This window comes from Pogona vitticeps, chromosome 2 (genome assembly GCF_051106095.1).
Source record: "Pogona vitticeps strain Pit_001003342236 chromosome 2, PviZW2.1, whole genome shotgun sequence".
Classification (NCBI taxonomy): Eukaryota; Metazoa; Chordata; class Lepidosauria; order Squamata; family Agamidae; genus Pogona; species Pogona vitticeps.
The window spans coordinates 77,230,703-77,251,851 of record NC_135784.1 but is presented as its reverse complement, the minus strand read 5'-3'; the positions used below and the strand labels follow the sequence as shown (position 1 = coordinate 77,251,851).

The window sequence follows — 21,149 nt, the reverse complement described above, 5'->3', positions numbered from 1 at the left end:
ACGGAAAACTGTCTTCGGACAAGCACTGGCTTGAAAAGCGGGATGAGCGCCACCCCCTAAAGTCGGACATGACTGGACTGAAAATGTCAAGGGGAACCTTTACCTTTACCCTTACCGTAACTGCTTAGTGGAAATGAGACAGATAACTTACACTGGTCTTTACAAATACACACATTGTTAAGTATGTTTGTAACTGTTTGGCTTCATGCATTGCTAACACCCCTAGTAGGCAGTGAAAGGAAAGTTTCAGGCATTCATCTCCATCCATGGATTCTTCACCTGGGAACTTTCCTCCTACACATATGCACTGAATGCATGATGGTACCACTCCATCTCTTCAGGGTACTGAAACTGAAGGCAATCTACTGACAACAACACCACTGCGTTTGATGCACATACACATATACTGCACCTACACAGAGATTTCACATGCCATTTTCCACCAGCTCACAGAGAGGGTCTCTCTCTCTCTCTCTCTCTCTCTCTCTCTCTCTCTCTCTCTCTCTCTCTCTCTCTCTCTCTCTGTGTGTGTGTGTGTGTGTGTGTGTGTGTGTGAGAGAGAGAGAGAGAGAGAGAGAAAGAGAGAAAGAGAGAAAGATAGGTAGTTTCCTTGTCCTTCTGCTATCAGAATGGCAACTAGAATGACTGTTGCTTCTTCATCTTTACTGAGACCATATTGCCACTGTGACTTAATCCTATAGCTAGTCTGAACAAAGGTGGACCTGCTGCATCAACAAACAGTCAAGACCTGTGTAAATGCTATTGAATCAATGGCTTTGCTCTAGGTGGGGTTAGTTACTGGATTTAGGCCATAGTTTACAGAGGCAAGAAAAGAGCAAACATTGGAAAATGTTACTTTCCACACTGGCCTGCAGGATTTGAGCGCTACGGCCCTTCAAAGTAACTTTCCCCAATGTTTTCCCTTTTGTTGTCCATGCAATTATAACTCCATGTGAATTAACATGGAAGACAACTCAGACACTACAACTGATAACAACATGTGATGGCTAGGCTACTAATGGGTGCTTCTCCTCACAACTATCTGACACCTATTTTGCCAATTGTGTTGGCTGCTAGCAGTTTTCCACGTTGAATTTTATGTGTTGATTATTACCGTCAAAGTCCTACACAGCTTGGGACCCATGTAACTGCTGGACCAACTAGAACCCATGTGAAGCACCTACACCAATTAAGATTGCCTGGAACTGCCCTTCTAATGGTGCCAACTGTTAAAGCTGTTTGGCTTGAGTATGTCAGGAAAATACCTATTTGTGTTGCTGCCCCTGTGCTTCAAAATATTCTTCCTCTGTTTAGTGCCCATGTTGTATGACATCCCTGCAGGGGTTCAGGAGCAGATGTCGAGGGGCATTGTTTCAGCAGGTTTTTGCATGTTAGCATACTATTATTCCACAACCTATGTGGCAATGTATATAAGAGGAAATTGATGGGCTTTAAGTTCCTGATTTTTAATTACATTTGTACCATTTAGGTGTAATATTTCATTATTTGTTGTGTTTTATGTCTAATGATTGAGTATATTGTGGCGCGCATTGTTCTGGATACCTTCAGAGAGAAGAATGACACTCAAACGAGCATAGTTAATTAATTATGGTAGGTTGCTATCCTACCTCTGGAGCCATAAAAAATATCCATGTTCCAGCTCGTCCATTAATTAATTAACCAATCAATGTGGTATACCAGTACCACCCTACTTCTGATCAGCATTATTAGTATTTCTGAACCCTGTTTATTTGGTCATTTGGCTTTTCTTGCTCAGCATAAGTGCCACAAACCTCCTGGATGTTCACCTTGTCCAATGTTGTTTTCCTCTTCACTGTACACCTGACATTGTTCTTATCTGTAAGATAATAAAATAATAAAGTGCAATAATCAAACGCTTGCATTAGTCACTTCAACCATTTTTAACCTGTTTCAGATATTTTATTTTCAATGAATTGCTTGGTCGGTCTAATCTTAGAGCAGTTTAGAGCAATATAATAATGACTAACTCCTTAGTTATGTTTCCAGTCATAGTTTAACAATCAGAGACAAAGTTAGACTTTGCCAATGTCTACTGTGTGCTAGAACAAACATGGTGAGAAAAACTCAGTGTATTTACTTTGACCTATCAAGGTCAGGTGCCTTAATAACAGGGACCGTCCCTTGCACCTCAAATAGAAAAAAAATATTCTTTTTCCCAATGAACCCGATGTATTGCAGATATAACCCCAAATATCCTTTGCATGACATATAATTAAAGCAATTTGCCTGAGTTTGGAATTTTTCTGAGAGCTCCAGTTCAAAAAAAAATTGCTCCAAGCTTTGCAATTGGTTTTCTTTAATGATAGAATCATAGAAGGATAGAGCTGGGAGGGATCCCAAGGCTCATCAAGAACAGCCCCCTGATGAAGAAGGAGATCTACAGTTAGAGTGACAGGGCAGATACACCATTGAAACACCTTCTGTTTCAAAAACACCCAACGAAGGAGGGTCCACCACTTTTCAAGATAGCCTGATCCATCCTTAGCTGGTCCTGTCTGGATGTTCTTCTTGGCATTTAATAAAAATAAAAATCTTCTCTCTTATTTTAATCCAGTGGTTTCTATCCTACCTCTGGAACCACAGAAAATATGGCTGCTCTCTCTTTCATGAGGGGCTTGGTTTCCAGACCTTATGCCATCTTGCCCACCCTGTCTGGACACGATCCAGCTTGTCCATATCCTTTTCAACTGGGGTGCCCAGAACTGGATACAGTAGTCCAGGTGCAAACAAAGCAAAATAACGTCGTACTATTAGTTCCTTTGATCTGCACATTATTCCTTTCTGGAACTGCATTCACTCCTCCTCCTCTTCTTCACCATATCATATGCTTTAGCTTGTGGTTTATCAAAATATATTTCAAGACTTTATAGTGGTCCTAAAACTGATATCCTCTGTTTGATTGCTAAAACGAGAGGCTTGAGAAATAATGCCAGCCTGAAAATAGCATTTACCACCTGGCACACTTGGACAAACTTATTTGGCAGAGGCAGGCAGTCATTTTGACTTTGCATGGTGCCCCAGAACATACACCATAGTATCAATCTAGGGTACTTTGGGAGCATGTGCTTTTCATATAGAAGGTCCTCAGTCCTGTTCCCCATGCCTCCAATTGGTTGCAGAGTCAGAAAGACCTGTCAAAGTCCCTGGAGAGCTACTGCCAGAAGACATCACTGGACTAGGTGGGCCAATGGATCAACTCAGTTGAAATCCTTCCCCCAGTCGCATTCTACATATTCTTGAGAGACAAATTCTAGCCTCTTCACCTAACATCAAGACAGAGTGAGAAGACAATTCCAGGCAGAAGATTTTGGGTATCATAAAAGAGTAGAAAATAATTGCTTAATTAACCTGTTGTTCATCTATTTTTCTTCCAGAAGGGAGAAAAGTACTCATGAGATTTTCTGCTTCCAGTGCCAAACAATGCACGTAACTTTGGGCACCATTGATCCTGACTTAGTTGGGCAAGGATGGGTGTGCTCCATGCCATTTGTTTCTCTGCCTCCAACAAAGCATTTTTGATCAGTTGCCTTTGATCACAAACACATACAGGAAAGTGGAATCTTTTGAACAGTCCAGTGTTCTGAGATGACTTCCCAGCTCTCAAGGTGCCAGCTCATGATGAATTCTTATGCTTTTCTAGGTCTCCAGGTGAGGAGGCAAATCTCAAGTCAAGTGGATAGGGAGGAGGAGAACATTTGCCTTTTGTGGGCAATATGATTTTAAAGCTTGGACACCCACCTCCGCTCATTCCCAGCTGGTACCAGGTCTCATTGGCTTGTGTGAAGCTATTTGTATCTTGGACTAAGATTTGGGACTGAGGAAAGAGCTGTCACACGAATTAGAGTGCATCTGCCTATTGGAAGCAAGGTAGGGAATGGAGCACTAGTGTTGTAACTCACGAGCCTTCTGTCGCATGAGCCCTGATAACAGTAGAACAGAACCAGGCGCAGGAGACGGAATCCCTAAAGGCTGGTGGTAAGCCTTTCACAAACTCAAACTGCAGTATAGGGCCTACAAAACTCCCCATTTATCTTGTGTGCTATGCAGGATGTGGGAAGAGTAGCTGTCATTAGAACTGCTGGGTTCCCCTCAGCTCCAAATCCCTGTAGGACCCATTTTGCACCAGAATTCTATCTCCATTTACTTTGATTTCCTCTTTGACTCAGCTGAATCAGAAGAATGGTTATGGGCCCAGGAGCCATTCCAGCTTCCATCCAGCCCTTGTCTGCTCCCTCTCTATGACACTACCAAGGCCCAACCCTGATCTCAGATCCCCCCCCCCCGGTATCTCAGGGAATGGGATGCTGCTCATCCGGTAACCCTCCAATGGGAGTGATCCTCATCCTCAAGGAGCAAGGAGAATCCTAGCTAGCCTGGCTACCTCACCTCTCTAGAGTCTGGAAAAGTCACATTCTTGGACGATGATTCGCACAAGCCCCCAGCAAGCATACTGCCTGCAGCCTTCTCAGAATCATAATGCAAAAAGTTAGCTTTGCCGGGTGCTGCTTCCGCTGTGCTCCATTCACTCGGGAGTTTTGGCTTCACCTAATGCAGCTGCTTCAACAGAGTTGAAACCCACATTGCCTGTTGGTTGTGCAGTAGCCTGGATAACAGAAAAGGGACCACATTTCTCCCATCAGGGCAAGGAGATGTATTTACTCCCATGTCAGCTCAAGCCACATTGAGCAAATGAACCTCAGGCTGTTAATCTCACCTGGCTTTCTTTTTAATAAACGGCATTACAGATTCCCAATTATGCCTTTTCTTGGCAGGCCACAGGCTTTCATTGCCAAATACAGCAGCTCGGTGGAATTTCTTTCTGCCTTTCGCATTGCACTGACCTTTATCATCTTAGTCTGAGTGTTGGGAAAGTGACTTGAACAAACAAGGCATGAAGGGAAAGAGGCAAAGTGCTCATGGACAGGCGCCAACTGCACCCTGGCACTGAGGTCCTTCTGATAAGAGGGGACATAATCCAGGCATAAAGATGCCACCTGGATGATTTCAAACTGCCATTCTAATTTTTAATCGAGTTACATATATACTATATATAATGTTCAGCTGTACTGGTTTCATTTAACTTTACTGTTTGCTTGTAAATGGGAATCTATTTCAACGAATGTACGTACATAAACCAGCGATGATCTGTTTTTGAAGCTGGGAAGGCTGGCAATCTATTGCTGGCCAGTTAAGACCCAGTTGCAGCTGTTAAAATGTGAAACATTAGCTAAAATATTTACCACTTGTGAAAATGAGGGCAAGAAGGCGACATTCCCTCAGGCAGAGGGAATAAAAGTCATGCTATACTCCAGTCCTCCCACCCCAGATATTTTTGGACTGTGGCTCCACCTATCAGGAGCTCCAAACTCAATTGACTATTTCCATGGTTTAATAGCTTTTCATGTAAAAATTCTCTCTCTCTCTCTCTCTCTCTCTGTCCTAGCACCATGCACCATGGCTCCTTGGTTTATTTAGATCCCTTTGCCCACCAAGATATCTACTGGCAGTGCCCTTCTTGTTCATTGTGGCAGTATCTGGGCTGTAATGCATGATAAGCAGTCAGTAAAAACTCCATGGCTGAAATCTGGTTGCTTAACTTAGTAAACACACTAGAGTAGAGCCATTGAATCAATGAGGTTTTGGTGAATCTACAAAGCTGCAGCTCGAGTAGACCCCTTGGGATCAGTAGCATTTACAGAGGAGCTGATTTACTAAATCCCTACAGATTAAATGAGACTACACTAGTTGTAAATTACTCTGCTAAACTACCAGATTTCAGCCAATTGATTGATTTGTCTTGTCTTGAAGCAATTACTAAGCTTGGAAGCCACTTTTTCGGACTACAGTCCCGAGAAGCCTGTGACCATGTGGACTGAGACATTCTGGGAGCTGTTGCCCAGAAAAGTAACTTTTTCAGGCTTAATCAGGAATTTTCTCTTTCATCCCTCCTGTGACATCCATCGGTACATGAACATACTGTATAAAGTTGCCTTGTACTAAATCTGATCATTGGTGTAACAGATCAATCTTGTCGACTCTGGAGGCAAGAAACTTTGGGCCTATTGTGTGTTCTGGACTACATAATCCCTGACCATTGGCTGTGTCCGTTAGAAAAGAAGGAAACCTCAGGCCAAACTCTTTGGAACACCCAAAATTCTTCACACTGGTCTACTCAGACTATCTGCAGTTCTCTGGGATTTATAGTTGAGGCTTTTCCCATTGCCTCATACTGTCTAGCAGCACATGCTGTAACTTAAACTCAGGACCCTCTGCAAACAAAGCACACTCTCAAAAGCATACTCTCCCCACCCCCAAGGAAATGAATCTCACAGTGTTTCATTCTCAGAGAGGAACAGAGGACAAAACAGCCCTCTATTCTCTGCACAGCAAGATTCCCCTGCATTAGGTTTGTTTCCAGAGAAATCTTGCAGGATTTCTCAGCCATTTCACACTCATTTTTTCTTCTTGAAAGAATACCAAATGGTGCAGAATTATTATTAAAGTTCCTGTGCAGAATGGTCTGTTCTCCTGAGCAGGGTTCATCTTGAAAGGGCAGAAGAAATGCCAGGTTGCACAGGACTGATCAGAAGGGTATCTGTCCTGCATAGGATTGACCTGAAAGGGCATCAGGGTGCACAGAAGTTGTCAGCTTCCTGTACAGAACAGTTTTTTTTTAAAAATGGAAGGAGGAATAAAGAGGAAAACTGGACTAGGATCATGTGTTCACAGGAAGCCAGGAAGTCTCTGGTGCAGAGGAAAAGGAGGCATGACATTATGACACTTGGAAACTTGCAGAGAACAAGATTGTTTTTTAAACTGCTTGTCACTCTAGTAGGAACTCTACAGAGAAGAAGGGAAGTGGAAGATGATTGCAGAGAGTTCAGTAACAGCTGTTTACCAGCATGATCCTATGGTTGTTTATTCAGAAGTAAATCCCATTTCATTCAGTGGAACCAAGTCCTATTTATTTATTTATTTATTTATTTATTTATTTATTTATTTATTTATTTATTTATTTATTTATTTATTTATTTATTTATTTATTTATTTATACCCCGCCCCTCTAGACCATGTCTACTCGGGGCGGCTTACAACGTAAAATAGGTATATATATCTCCTAGGTAGAGTATATATAGGATTATAGTCTAAGCACACAGGCAATCTGAAGAAAAAAAACACATTAGTAATCCAGTGGTTGATTGCCATTATATTAGTGGTTGATTGTCCTTATATGTTATGTAAAAAGGTATTTGTATGCCAAAGCAAAAGCTGATCTAAAGATCACAACTGCAGGTCAGAACGAATGGTAAAGAAAATGTATATTTTTTGCTATAAAAATGTTTCCCCCTTCAGGCTTACAATTTGTTCAAAGCTGCATACCTGAGCAATCAGACTTGCAGATGAAACCTCTGTTTACCTCCTGATAACCAATCAAGCTAAATAGCAACAAGTGGAATTGAGGAAAACCTGTGCCAGGATAAACAGATGTCTGTGTCTAATGATGTATTAACAGTATTTTTACTTTGAGCCCAAGATCTTAGAAGTGGTTTTGAGAAGATTATTGAGGAACACTAGTAATTGACTGATCCTGGATTCCAAATAAGATTATCCTTATTCAGGTTACTGTCAGTATGATGTGGGTTAGTTTGTGGTGGTGAGCTTTAATTTTACACTGACTGAAGTGAATCTTTCACATGTACAGAAGAACCTCAGATAGTCTGGCCTCTGCTGAGCAAGAAAACTCACTCATCAAGTTGTGATTTCCGCAGCTGCAAAGAACAGATATTACATTCTTAACCTATTCAATAGGTCATTCATTTTCGGCAAGGAAGAATGAATGCTCATAAAGAGGGTTCTAGTAGGGGGAGCTTATAGACCAACCAGGGGAGGCACCAGATACCTCTGGGAGCAGCCGAGACAAACCATCATGGGGAAGAAAATCACTGCTTAAACTACACCCTTCTGGCTTTTTTCTTGCCTTATGTAATGAAGAAGCCAGGGAGGGACTCGAGAGAACTTTGTAATACTAGACTTTGCAACCTCCTCTGTGAATGGCAAGCTAGCAAATAACCTTGCCCTCTTATCACACTGAAAGTTAGTTCCTTCCTGGCACGTGCTGCCAAGAACACTGAGAGTTTATATGTGAGGCATGCATGGGTTGGCATTTTTCATCTGTGACTTAGCACAAACAGGGCCCCTCCAGAAGACAGCAGCAGGATGGTGAGGATGACAGCAAAGTTTAAACCAGTAAACACGGCCCAGCAGCCCTAGTAAATAATACATTGGATCAAAGGCTGCTCATGGTTGAACAGAGTGGTATGGTTTCTCTAGAACCAAAGAAAAAAATATCCTAGGCTATTTCATTTCATTTCTTTCCCTTCCCGTTTCTCTTCCTTCTGTCTGCAGTCAATCAAAATTCCCTCACCACTGAGTCTTCCTTTTCTTCCTGGAAAAGTGGAGCTGGAGAGAGTTCCCCGATAGGTTTTGCACTTGTGTAAACTCCAGGGTTCCTCAGGCCTCCTGATAATTTTGTCTTACATGCGGATTTAGTTATTTAGTATGGATAAAGGGCTACTTACCCAGAATGAGTGATTATTAGTGGACAGAGTGGTTATAGAGGGAATGCTCAGAAACCTTCCCTTTTAAACATCCTTCTACACAATACAGTAATAGTGTCATAAGTCCAATTCTGAAAGGAGAGGCTTAATATATTTCGTCACCTGAGGCACAGAACAAGGTGACAATGCACTGTCCCTCCCTGTACACAAGCAAGCGGGACTGGCAGATGGGTTTTATTTCAAAACTAGCACCGCCCTCCATCATAATCTGAGAGCAAATAGCTGCTCTAGAGAAAGATCCAGGACAGGGCTTACAGCACCCACAACTTTGTCTAGTGGAAATGCAAGGAGGTATGGGAACAATGGTTGGGGGGGGAATAAGTTGCGGTCCCTTCACACAGCATCTGTCACCTGAAAGGGTTGCTTTATTCTTCCTAGAGATAGGCCAGCACTTAACACTGAGCTGCTAGAGTTTGTAACCAACATGCCAGTTGCAATGCAATATTCTTTTAACATCTGTTAATCCTGTTTTCAGGTGGATTAATAGATGTTACATTCAGGGCTTCCACAGGCTAAATGTGTACTGTATCCCACCTGGCCGGGGAGGGGCTTGAAAAAGAATCTTCTGTGTCTTGCTTTAAACTACACATATGGGTGAGACCTATCAAATAAAATACCTGTGAGGTCATAATGCAAGGCTGCTTGGTTGGGGTTTGACTTGATCGGCCCTCTTGTGCACACAGTGGGCCTTGGTGACTCCAGTGACACAGGGGTGGTAGTGAATCCACTCTGTGGTGTTTGTATGTTTTGAAATGTAAAGAATGTATACAAAGTTTTGAACCTAATTTTAGGATAGGGTTCAGCAATTTGGTTAGTTCCCATGTAGTTTAGAGTGACTAACACCTGGAACAGAAGTCACTGCCCCCCTCATCTCATAGAATCATCAAGACCCACCCCGTGTAGTCTTTTGCGCCATCAGCTGTTATGTAACATAGCAGGATTGTGAATGCAGCTTCACTAGATCTACATAAAGTCCTGTTAACATCTCCAGTGCAAACTGAAAGTGTTATCCTACATATATGTTTGGTGTAATTTCCACAACTGTCTTTGCCTGGTTATGTGATTTATTTCCAAAAGAAACAGTGGGCTTTAATCATTCTCTCTTTTAGTGGTCTTGATTTCTACAGAGCAAGAATTTTGTGCCAACTTGATACACTTCTGGGACTTATGTTCCAGCAATGAAAAGTCATTACAGAAGAGACATGTTATCAATTCACCTTGTGTAATTGTCAGCCACCAGATGGAAAGCATAAAAGGCCACTGGCTTTGTAGCTCAATACCCAAACCTAAAGGACCTGGTGATAGGAAGCTGGGTCAGAACTATAGGCTAAATCTTCAATAGCAGATTCAAATGGTTCCAACCAGTTAATTTGCAGCTGTTGAAAACGGAAGGTCTGAGACTTTTTAGAATATAAGAAATATTGAGACCTTCATGTTTGACTCATAAAATATGGGAGGTCCTTGTCCTGCTGAAGTTTCCACTCATGAGCATTATGTTTCGGAGCTGAAGAGTGACTCACCCACTTACTGTGCCTCCTGTACTTCAGTCTGATATATATGATCATTTGATTTTCCTTTGTGGCTGGACATGTCAGGAAAGGAACACATTCTGGAAGGAACAGCACACTTCTATGAATAATACTTTATATAACTAGGAGTCTGGTGCAGCTTATCTGGAGTTGCACAATTTAAGAAGCAGTCATTCCTTGAACAACAGAAATGAAAAAGGCAACATGTAATGCAACACTACTGAACTGAAATCCATAAAGGCATATAGTTCACCCATGGGTGGCTTGAACTGGAATGCAAATTGCCAAGGGACTTGTTTAAAACCATACACATACACTAGTCTAACCAAACCTATGCCATAAGTAATTGTTTGGGTTTTAATTGCAACCAGTATCTTTGTGGGTTGTTTTTTTTTTCTGTAGCAGATTAACAAGATTATTTTATATAGCTATTGCTGAGATGGATTAAATCAAATCAAAGTTTGATCTGCAGCCTTAGGACTTCATTTCCAGCTATATACATTCTTGTTTTACAACTAAGTGTTGAGCATGACAGTTGAAATGATCCTGCCTATATCAAAATACAATTGGATGAAGAGTAGTTTTGTGTATGTTGCAAAGTACTGTTTCAGCACTCCATTTCCCCCAGAAAAATACTTTATTCTCTTTGGCCTGTGTCCCTCAAGGAGGCTTTTCTTTTTTCTTTTTTTTGGCCTCTTTCCATCATCTGTGTGGACTTTTTTCACCCCTTGGTTGTATATTTTCAATCTTCTCCTCCCTTTCACCTCTCTTTTCTTTTGACCGACAGTTTAAGGCTGATCTTAGTGCTGAGATCCTGTTTGCTTTCGTGTTTTCGAAAATAGATAAAGAAATCGTCCCAGACTGGAATGCCAGAATACTGACTAATCCAACCTGGACAGTGGGCACTCCCTCCATGATTTTATTGCAGGCAGACATGATCCAGTGTTCCGTGAATTCAAGAGCTCTGTTCAGGCATTCCTCAGCCTGCCACTTGTGAACATGCAGAGAGAGAGCACCTACAGATCCACAGTCTTCATCCTGGTGTTTTTTTTCCCCCAGCACTGCGTCTGCTTCTCCGTGCAAGCAGTAAACCTGAAAAATCTGGCTTATTGGTCCTGGGTGGAGCCTACAAATGAGGAGCACCCTTCTCCTCTTCCAACATGGGGTGTAAACCATGAGGAACATGACAACAGAGCATTCCCCTCTATGCATGTTCACAAGTGCCAAGTTTTGGAATGCCTGAATAGGGCTTCAATGTAAGAGATGCCCTGCCTTTTTAAACTGTTGGTTTCTCAGCAATCACAGGACTGAAGGTTCTCTCAGTTGCTGAGTTTCCAGTTGCTGGAAAGCAATAGCACAAGATGGCTAATGTACTTTCTCTAGACATCCATGAAGCACTGAATTGACCACTTGGGGCCAAAGGACGCTAGACTAGGTGGACTCTTGCTCTGTTCCAGTGCTCGGAAATGTTCCTTTCCAGACTTCCACAATTCTTCCAAACGACTATGGCCGGCAACTGGGTTCTTTGGGGACATGCAGTCTCAAAGAGTGTAGATACTGTGCCTTAACTCTGAAGAGTTTTGGGGTGGCTTATAGCAATGGCAATAATTTAATGATGAAAACATCATTCCACTTTAAAATGCAAAGTGCCCCAACAAACAAAGTATGAATTAATAAAAGGGAATCTACAGGAATCTACAGGAATCTATAGTTTTATGTGTAGCATGTCCTAGCTTCAGTCCTAAGCATTTCCAGTTAAAGGCTGTCATCTGTCGGGGTTGAGAAATGCTATTGCCTGGGGCCCTGGAGAGCTGATATGAGTCACAGTAGAGTGCATTGTGCTGGAAGGAAGGCTGTCTTGGCGGCTAGAGAGGTAGGAGGAAACTCCATATTGATCCAAAGGGGATTTCCTCCCCGATAGCATCAAAAGAGGGAGTTTTCTTACATCTGTGGCAGGAGAGGAAAAGGTTCAATTTATCCCACATGGTTGCTGTGATCAATACAGCCATCATGCATGGGCTAATATCTTTTGCATTTTGAAAAATCCACACATTAGATTCAGCAAGACATTCAAGGTAGACCTGGCCCTACCACATAACGGCAGAGTATGTACACCCCAAGTACACAGCACCATTTTCTTGGCAATTCCCTGGATCTCACGTGCTCCTTGGCTAGAGGAACTCCCTCAAACCTCTGTCAAAATTCTTTCTGGGAGGTTGGGCAAAACAAGATATGGAGGGAGAACCTAGCTTGGGGGCATTTTTCCCAGTAAGGAGAATTCGGGAGAAATTAGAGAAAAATGGAAGAGGAGGGAAACCCCACAAGATTGCCACCACTCCTTTAAAAAGTTGACTCTTCTCTGGCTACCTCTGTCATTCACCAGGATTACAATACCCTACAATATTGAAACCTGTACCTTACTCAATATGTTGTGGATCCAGTTCTTTCTCTCTACCATGAATGGCACAGCCCCCATCATCAGCAAATTCATGAGAGTGTCTCAATACAGCCTATACATGTAGGAGATTCCTTCACGCAAGGCCTATTTACAGAAGTCCTGATGATATGTGGAGAACGGCAGTGGGGTCAGTGGAACTATTTAAACAACACTGAGTGTTCAGTGTGCACGCCCCCGTTTTTACACAAAATTTGGGTGGCCATGAGGGACTAACCTGAGGTATTTTGCTACAGGAAGCAAAAGCATTCCACACATGAGAAACCAGTCACACAGAGAACCGATTCTTATTTCAGCTGTGGCAATGGGGTGGTGCCCTCCACCACACCTGAGGGCAGCCGACTACCTGAGGAGACAAGAGAAGGTGTGCACTGCTCTGTCTTCCATTGCTCGCACTGCTGCCACTTTTCAGGTCCACACACTCCTCTGCTGCCTGAGTCTGAGTAGAAGGGCTGACCCAATGATCATGGGTCCTGCTTTAAGATTGAAGTCCACCCTTGGAAAGTCTGATCTCTGTCCAATTAAATGTCAAGAAGAATCATAAGAAGGGAGACCAGGGGAAGCCTGTGGCCCATGAGCACCTGGACAGTAAAGTATCCAGACACAGTCTCCTACACTATGATGAAAGGCCTTGTATTTCTATCTTAATGAATGCAATTTAAATATGCACCCATACTATGTTTCTAATTAAATACACATCTGTGCATGTAAATAATGCAGATTGTTTATAAAAATTCAATGTAAATTGATGGCCTCTTTTGCCTTCTCTTTTGGTGACTCATTTCATCTCTTTTCAGCAATATGCAATTGGCCACTTTACATAGAACTCCCATTACCTCACATTGAGGTCAATGTTGATTATTACAATTAAAATATTTTGACTTGAGATATACAAAAATACTACTCCCAGCTTCTGAAGGATGCTTGATAAGCGATCCCAGGCTTTCCAGTGTGCATAGGATGACATGCCACTTCTCTTCAGCATTCAGCCATTGTGAAAGTGACTGAGTAACATTGTGTAGAGGCCTGGCTCTTGTAAGAATGTCTTATACAACAGGACAAGCCAACAGAACTCTACCTCCGCCCCAATTTCACAATGGCCTACTACAGTAATGGCTGCAAAATGAACAGTCTGCTGTAAAACATGAACTCTGGTGGATTAGTTGCACAAGTGGAAAGCCCTGTTCGAACCAAGGGAACAATCTTCAACTTGTGTAATTAGAAGCCAAGGATCAAAAAACAGGTGGTGGTGGTGGTGGGTGATCACGGAGCACTCTGGCTATGGAGCCATTGTGCTCCATGAAAATGAATGGAATACTGGCCATCGAATCAATGGTACTTTGGAGAGTTAGTTGCACATAAGTCCCACAGATTCAATGGGTCTTCTCTAGGACACTAACAATGGCATTTGGCCTGTTGTTGTAACAGGTTAGAATGACAAGTTATCTTTCCCAAAGAAGGCCTGAAAATCTGACTATACTCCAAGATGTGCTGAGATTTGTTTTCATTTCCTTTTTATCCAAACCCATTAAGGTAAAAGCAGAATAGGCTTGAGAGGTGTCCCCATTCCTCTCTAATATCAATTCATTTTCCTTATTTTTTTTTTCTTAAATGACACTAGGAGGATGAATTTCTACCGAAAAGCTGACTATTGTGGCAAATGAAAATCTGCAATCCAATGTTGTGCTTGACGTGGTACTGAGCACTTGTGAATTCCACTGATTTGTTAACGGCAGGTCCAACAACATGCTAAAGGTCCTCCTGTCATATTTAATGAAGCTGAGAGGTCTTAATGCTTGTTGCATCAGAGATAATTCTATAGCAGCTTCAAATTTCACCATTTATACAATTGCTCTAAGAGATGTGAAAGAGAGTTCCTCTGGCCATGAGCATAATGTATCTTTACCTACCATTATGATTGTGTTCAAGCATCACAAACCCAATATATACGGGATACTTATTTGTATCAGATTGCAAGAAGCAATCATATTGGTTAGTAGGTAGGTGATGGACAAGTCCACATATATCTGATTTGAGAGTCAAACTGTGAGCTGTAATGGGTGTAACCAGATGGTTCATCCTGAAGAAAATGGGGCTTTCCACAATCTGTGCCCATACTGCACTGCAAAGCCACATCTTTTAAAATTATTTCACTGAGAAAGAAGCCCTTCTAAATCCACATTCCCCCTGCAGCTTGGTCTCTGGAGTTTTCTTTTTTTCCATTTTAAAGTGTAAGTTTAAGAACGAATTAAAGGCCTCCAACTGAGTGCCTCTGATAGAGAAATGAAATCTCCATAGGAAATGATGTAGCACTAAGCCTTGCTCCCAGAACACGTCTGCAACTAAAACTCTCATCTCAGGCAGAACAAAAAAGGATCAAAAGCAAGAAAAAGGTACTGGTGAGATCAGATTAGATTAGACTTTGCATCATCTGGATGGCAGGAAAAATACCGGACAAACTGTGCTGGGCTAGGAATTTTCATTGAAGCTGTGCTCTATCTGGACAAGCCCTGAGCCATCCAGGAAGAGGTTGTTTCAAGCGGTCAAACAAACATCACTGGCAGAAGAGACGATTAAATCCTGCTTGCCTTCTCTTTGCATGGATCACAGACTTATTCCCCTTGTCCTGCAAGAGGATGAGGTAATTTCCTTGTGCTCTTGACAAAAGGAGAGAGAGAGAGAGAGAAAGCGAATGAGAATGCTTTTTCTTCAAATTATGTAAAACTAAACAAAGAATGCAAAAATACTTTGATGTGAGTAATGCATACATTCTGCACATCTTGATGAGGACAGATAGCACTCAATGGCCCAAATCCTCTTGCTTTGTGTAATCACACCAGAATAGGCCCACCAAATCAATACAGATTTGGTGAATCAACTCTTCCATAAGTTTTGTTGATTCAAATGAGCCTACTTTGACACAGTCACAGTTAGAAAAGGCTTATTAGAATTAATGAAACTTGTGGCGTTGACTCACTCAATCCCATTGATTCTATGGGCCTATTCTTGCATGATTTATTACACAAAACAACAGGATTTTGGCCATTGTCTTGCCCTCAGCTTGAAAATTTGTTTTTGAAGTGTCTTGTTGAGTCAAGACAGTCTAGAGTGATGAGAACAGAGAACCTAGCAAGTGTTCTTTCCATTCTTTACATCCCCAGCTGAAAACGAGCTGCAGTACCCTTTAAAAAACATTGATAACATACTTTGTATTACAGTAAGCAGTGGGCCTGCTTTTGTGAACTGACAAGTTGTTGCTTGAGGCTGAGCAACAATGAGCCATGTTTTCTTAGACCTATTCAGACGGCATGTTGACTTCATAGACTCTGACAGCTACATTTTCTTTCCTGTGAACTTGTTTGTGCTTAGCCATACCTGTATGAACCCATTTCTGAGTCATTCCTTGATGGGCAACATCTAAAAGGGGACGAGACATAAATGGAGGCTGAAGTTCTTCAAATGATATTATATGACTGGTTAGACCCAACAGTTAGACTCTAACCTGTAAAATGACTGTAAAATTGAAGATAAATCAGATAATCTTTTAGGACCAAGTTAGATGATATCGTTAACTCTTCATTAAAAGCAGAGCCACCTGAAGGAAGGTAACACCAAGGGTTCAGTCTAACATTAATTTGCCTCAGCCTGCATTTGGCCTTCTTGTTCTTTGTTTGTTTGTTTGTTTGTTTGTTTTGTAATTCGTCAATCGGGAGGTAGCATGGCTTCATTTCCCTGTTGAATATCTCAACGAGGCTGAAGTTCTTCAAATGATATTATATGACTGGTCCAACAGTTAGACTCTAACCTGTAAAATGACTGTAAAATTGAAGATAAATCAGATAATCTTTTAGGACCAAGTTAGATGATATCGTTAACTCTTCATTAAAAGCAGAGCCACCTGAAGGAAGGTAACACCAAGTGTTCAGTCTAACATTAATTTGCCTCAGCCTGCATTTGGCCTTCTTGTTGTTGTTTGTTTGTTTGTTTGTTTGTTTGTTTGTTTTGTAATTCGTCAATCGGGAGGTAGCATGGCTTCATTTCCCTGTTGAATATCTCAACGGGCATGGCACTTTTGCCTGCTTTTTCTTTTTAGAAAATAGGGCCCATGAACATGGGCCATATAGCATCATGGCTTTCAGGCTTTTCACTGTACAATATCCTAATGTTGTGCACATAAACAGTGTACCTTTACCATGATCTTCAATGTGTATTCAGCAAATTAGCTTGCCTTGTTTTGTAATTGGTGTGCTGGGAGGCAGCAGGGCTTCAGTTGCATGTCTGGTGACTCAGGCAGGTAGGTAGCTTGGAAAGATTTACATGCCTGGAAGGATAACACTGTAAACAAGAGGAATGACGCATTTGCTTTAACATACCAACTAGCTCTTTGTGACTAAAGAAGAGGTAAGCTCCATCAAGGTTTATACTAGCACTTGACATAAATTACCATGATGCCATTTCCCATCCCTGCTCCCCATTCCCTTCTAAGGGCTGCATCTCCCTGCCCATGTGAACCCAGAAGTGACAAGAAGCTTTAGTGCAGTTTGAAAAACTACTTCTGTTCAGGGAGGAAAAAAGGCTTACTTTTCCATTAGGAAAAAGTGTGTTGGATTTAGCTTGTTCTACCAAAGAATCACAGTCCCTGAAGGCTTAAATTTTAACTGGAGTTGCTAAGGATTAGATATGATTACAAAGTGCCCCTCCAACTTTTCTTAGCCCTTTGCCAGACTGCAAAGGGAGGCAGGTACAGTATATCCACATTATCAGTTTCCTTGCCAGTGAGTAAAAGAACGTCAGAGGCTTATTGGAGGTGAGCAGAAGCAGCAGCCCTTGCTGACAGCCTCTGATAGTAAAAAATAAAATAAAATAAAATGCAAGTATTATAAAGTGTAAGTTCTGAAATTGCAGCAAAGATAATAAGATCGTGCAGGGTGGGGTCAGAAGCACATACATAAGGCCAGGTGGTGCTGAGACTGATGGACTGTCTCTTTAATTTCATTCAGGGAATGACTAAAAGTGAGCATATGGCCTAGTCATGAATCATGCGCATTTCAATGTAAGTCAGCATGATTTGGCATGGTGGAGTGTTTGCTAATTTTTTAAAAAAATAAAAGCAGTCTGCAAGTGAATTTGGAACCTGTTAGATGCCGTAACTGGGTGGAACTTTGGAGTTTGACAGTGTAAACTTTAGAGCAACTGGTTGAACTTTAGGAGGTTTGGCCGTGTGTTTGCGCTGCAGCTCCTGTCATCCCTCACCACCGGCAATACTAGTGAAGGGTAATGGGAATGAAGTTCAACAATATATGGAGGACCACCAGCTGCTCATCCTGAAGTTGGGATGCACAGACCTCAAGAAACATGCAGCTCACCTGCAGACGGTTCTTTTACTCAGCCTGTATCCTGTCCAATATTTCCATGTAATGACTCCAACTGTGGAAGTGGCCATGGCAACCTGAGGAGATGCTGACCATATGCCTAGTCCTGTGCACTTGATACTTTGTCAGATTGCTGCAGCAACCTCAGAGGTAGCATAATACACATGTGTGTGTGTGCGGGAGTGTGCGCGCACAGAAGTGCATGTGTGCATGCATGTGAGTGCACGTGCACGTTCCTTTGGCCCTCAAAGATCTATCTCGGTGAATCACCCACCACCCTGTTCTCTACCAGCAACTTCTTATGTCTAAATGACTGGAACAGAGTTGGGCAAGAATAGACTTAGTCCTCTTAGTGGCAATTCTCAGCTCTGTTCTGTGCCCTTTCCTCAGGTCACTCCACTATAGTTTCCTTTCCTCTATTCCTTTAGGTGTGAAGTGAGGAAGGTAGTGGTAGAAACATTACAAGTGAAAGGGGGGGGGGAAGTGTTGTTCTTCCTCCTTCATCTGTACTCCTGCTCTGCACTGGGGCAGGACTGAGAGAAAAGTTTAGCTGCTGGTGCTTGGAGCTCTCTTAAGGGCTACCAGAACAGCAGTCCTACATCGATTGCATGAAAGATGTAGGATAATTGATTAACAGAAGGAACACAGGGTTGTGGCCAAGTGTGGTCCTTCCAATCCCCGTCAGCACAACAAATATGTCCAACAGCATCTGGAAGGCCACACTTTATCTATGCTGGTTTACCTCATGATCAGACCTTCTGCAGAGAGCATGTTACACCATCTGTATAAACTGTACAAATGAAGCATAGTTGCATATATAGGCTGTGTTGCACAGAAGGGCCAGTCAATCTCAACGAGGTCAGAAGGAGAACAAGTAAGTTCTTCCAGACATGCTTCTTATATACCCTAGAATTAAAACATTTTGTAAACTCTGTGTTGTTGATGACACGGGACAGACTGTCCTTAGCATGTTAATCTAATCCCTGCTGTGGAATTGGTATGAAATCATGGTTGTGTGATGTGGAACATTACAGAAAGGGGGTGGGGAATCTCAAACGAACTTATGACTGCTCATTCATGTGTAAGAGTGCATCTTCTCTTATAAAAAGAAGACACAGGAAGCAATGTCTTACTAAAAGCCAGGTATTGTCTTGAAATAGATTTACAGAAAGTGCAGGGCAACAAAGACAGAAGAGCTTAAGAGACCCATTTAGACTATCTCATTCCCAGGGGTAGCTACATTGTGGGTATGCAGAAGCTCTGAGGTGGCAGCTGTGAGGCTACTGGGGGTTGTGTGGCCTCCACTGACTAATTGTATTGGAGGAGGGCACAGATGCTCTGGCTTTCAGGACAGATTGCAACATGAAAAAAGAAAAAGAAAAAAAACACACCAAAATATAACATTGAAACGATAAAATCACAGCATGAATTCAAGCAAGGAAAAGTTTTATGGCACCTTAACAATGTAGGGTGCAATCAGATGGCAGGAAGGTGAGTTTCTGATTGTACCAGAAAGGGAGTGATCTCCTTTAATGTGACACTTCTTTAATGTGACAAAGCCAGCATGGGTTTGTTAAGAACAGATCATGCCAAACAAATTTTATTGCCTTCTTAGATAAAGTGACTAAATTAGTGGATCAAGGAAATGCAGTGGATATAGTATACTTAGACTTCAGTAAGGCATTTGATAAGGTAGACCACAACCTACCTCTGCGTAAGATAGAGCAAAGTGGGATAGAAGCGCAACTACCAGATGGATGTGCAGCTGGCTGACCAACCACACTCAACGTGTTGTCTTCAATGGAACCACATCTACGTGGAGGGAAGTGTGCAGTGGGGTCCCTCAAGGTTTTGTCTTGGGCCCAGTGCTCTTCAACATCTTCATAAATAACCTGGATGAGGGAGTTGAAGAAGCACTCATCAAATTTGCTGATGACACAAAGCTGGGGGGAATTGCTAATACTTTGGAAGATAGACTCAAGATTCAGAAGGATCTAGACAGACTTGAACATTGGGCCCTATCAAATAAGATGCAGGTCAGTGGTGGGAAAAGTATGGTCCTGCACTTAGGCAGAAACCAGATGCATAGGTACAGGATAGGTGGTACCTGGCTCAACAGTAGTACCAGTCCTAGGCTGCATCAACAGGGGGATATCATCAAGATCATGGGAAGTGATAATACCACTCTATACCACACCGGTAAAGTCACATGTGGAGTGCTGTGTCCAAAAAAAAAAAAAAAAAGCTGAGGCTCTGGAAGTGGTTCAGAGAAAAGCAACAAAGAAAAGGGAACTGGAGGCTAAATCCTATGAACTTTACTTTTACTTTACTTTAATTGGATTTATACCCCGCCTCTCTAGACAAGGTCTATTCGGGGCGGCTTACATACATAAAAACAAACAAGCAACATCTTAAAAACATTTAAACATCAAAATTTTAATCCACTGTGTAACCCATTTAAGGAATGAGGTACAGTGGTGCCTTGCTTAATGGGTGCCCCGTTTAACAACGAAATCGCATAGCGATGAAGATTTTGCGATTGCTTTTGGGTTCCAAAATGGCTGCCGGGTAAAAAAAATGGCCACCCGCTGTGTTTAGGGATGGATTCCTCACTTACTGGGCAGTGAAAATGGCTGCCGTATGGAAGATCTTCACTTAAAGGTCAGTTTTAAGCCCATAGGAACTCATTGAAGGGGTTTCAATGCACTCCTATGGGCTTTTTAAAATCGCATAGCGACAAAATCGCTTAGCAGTGATTTTTGCTGCACCGATTAACGTCGCTATGCAAGGCACCACTGTAATGTCCCAGGGACCTAGGAGTTTGTAGGGTGGAGGATGATGGAATCTCCCCACCCCCCAATAGAGAAGCTTCCAAGTTGACTCCTCTGTATTATTCCATAATCATTTCTTTACGTCACGGGGCACCCGCCCTGTGGTGGGATATGCCACGATCTTCCCAGCAATGGGTAATTCCAGTTCAAAAGGGAAGCCATGCAGATCTGAAGAAAGACTAAAAGAACTAGGTATGTTTAACTTAACAAAGAGAAGACTGAGGGGAGACATGATAGCAGTCTTCCAATATTTGAAGGACTGCCACAGGGAAGAGGGCATCAATTTCTTCTCCATTGTGCCT

At 42.2% G+C, this 21,149-nt stretch overlaps 1 long non-coding RNA gene across 1 annotated transcript in view; it reads right to left on the bottom strand.

The window, feature by feature from the left end:
- Nucleotides 1-1,018: 1,018 nt before the first annotated feature.
- Nucleotides 1,019-21,149, bottom strand: part of LOC140704402 (uncharacterized) — a 40,366-nt gene continuing 20,235 nt past the window's right edge. The window contains exons 4-5 of the long non-coding RNA XR_013541737.1: nt 16,020-19,908; nt 1,019-15,301 (exon numbers count right to left, since the gene is read on the bottom strand). This is a non-coding gene — a long non-coding RNA (uncharacterized LOC140704402). The remainder of the gene's footprint in view (nt 15,302-16,019; nt 19,909-21,149) is intronic.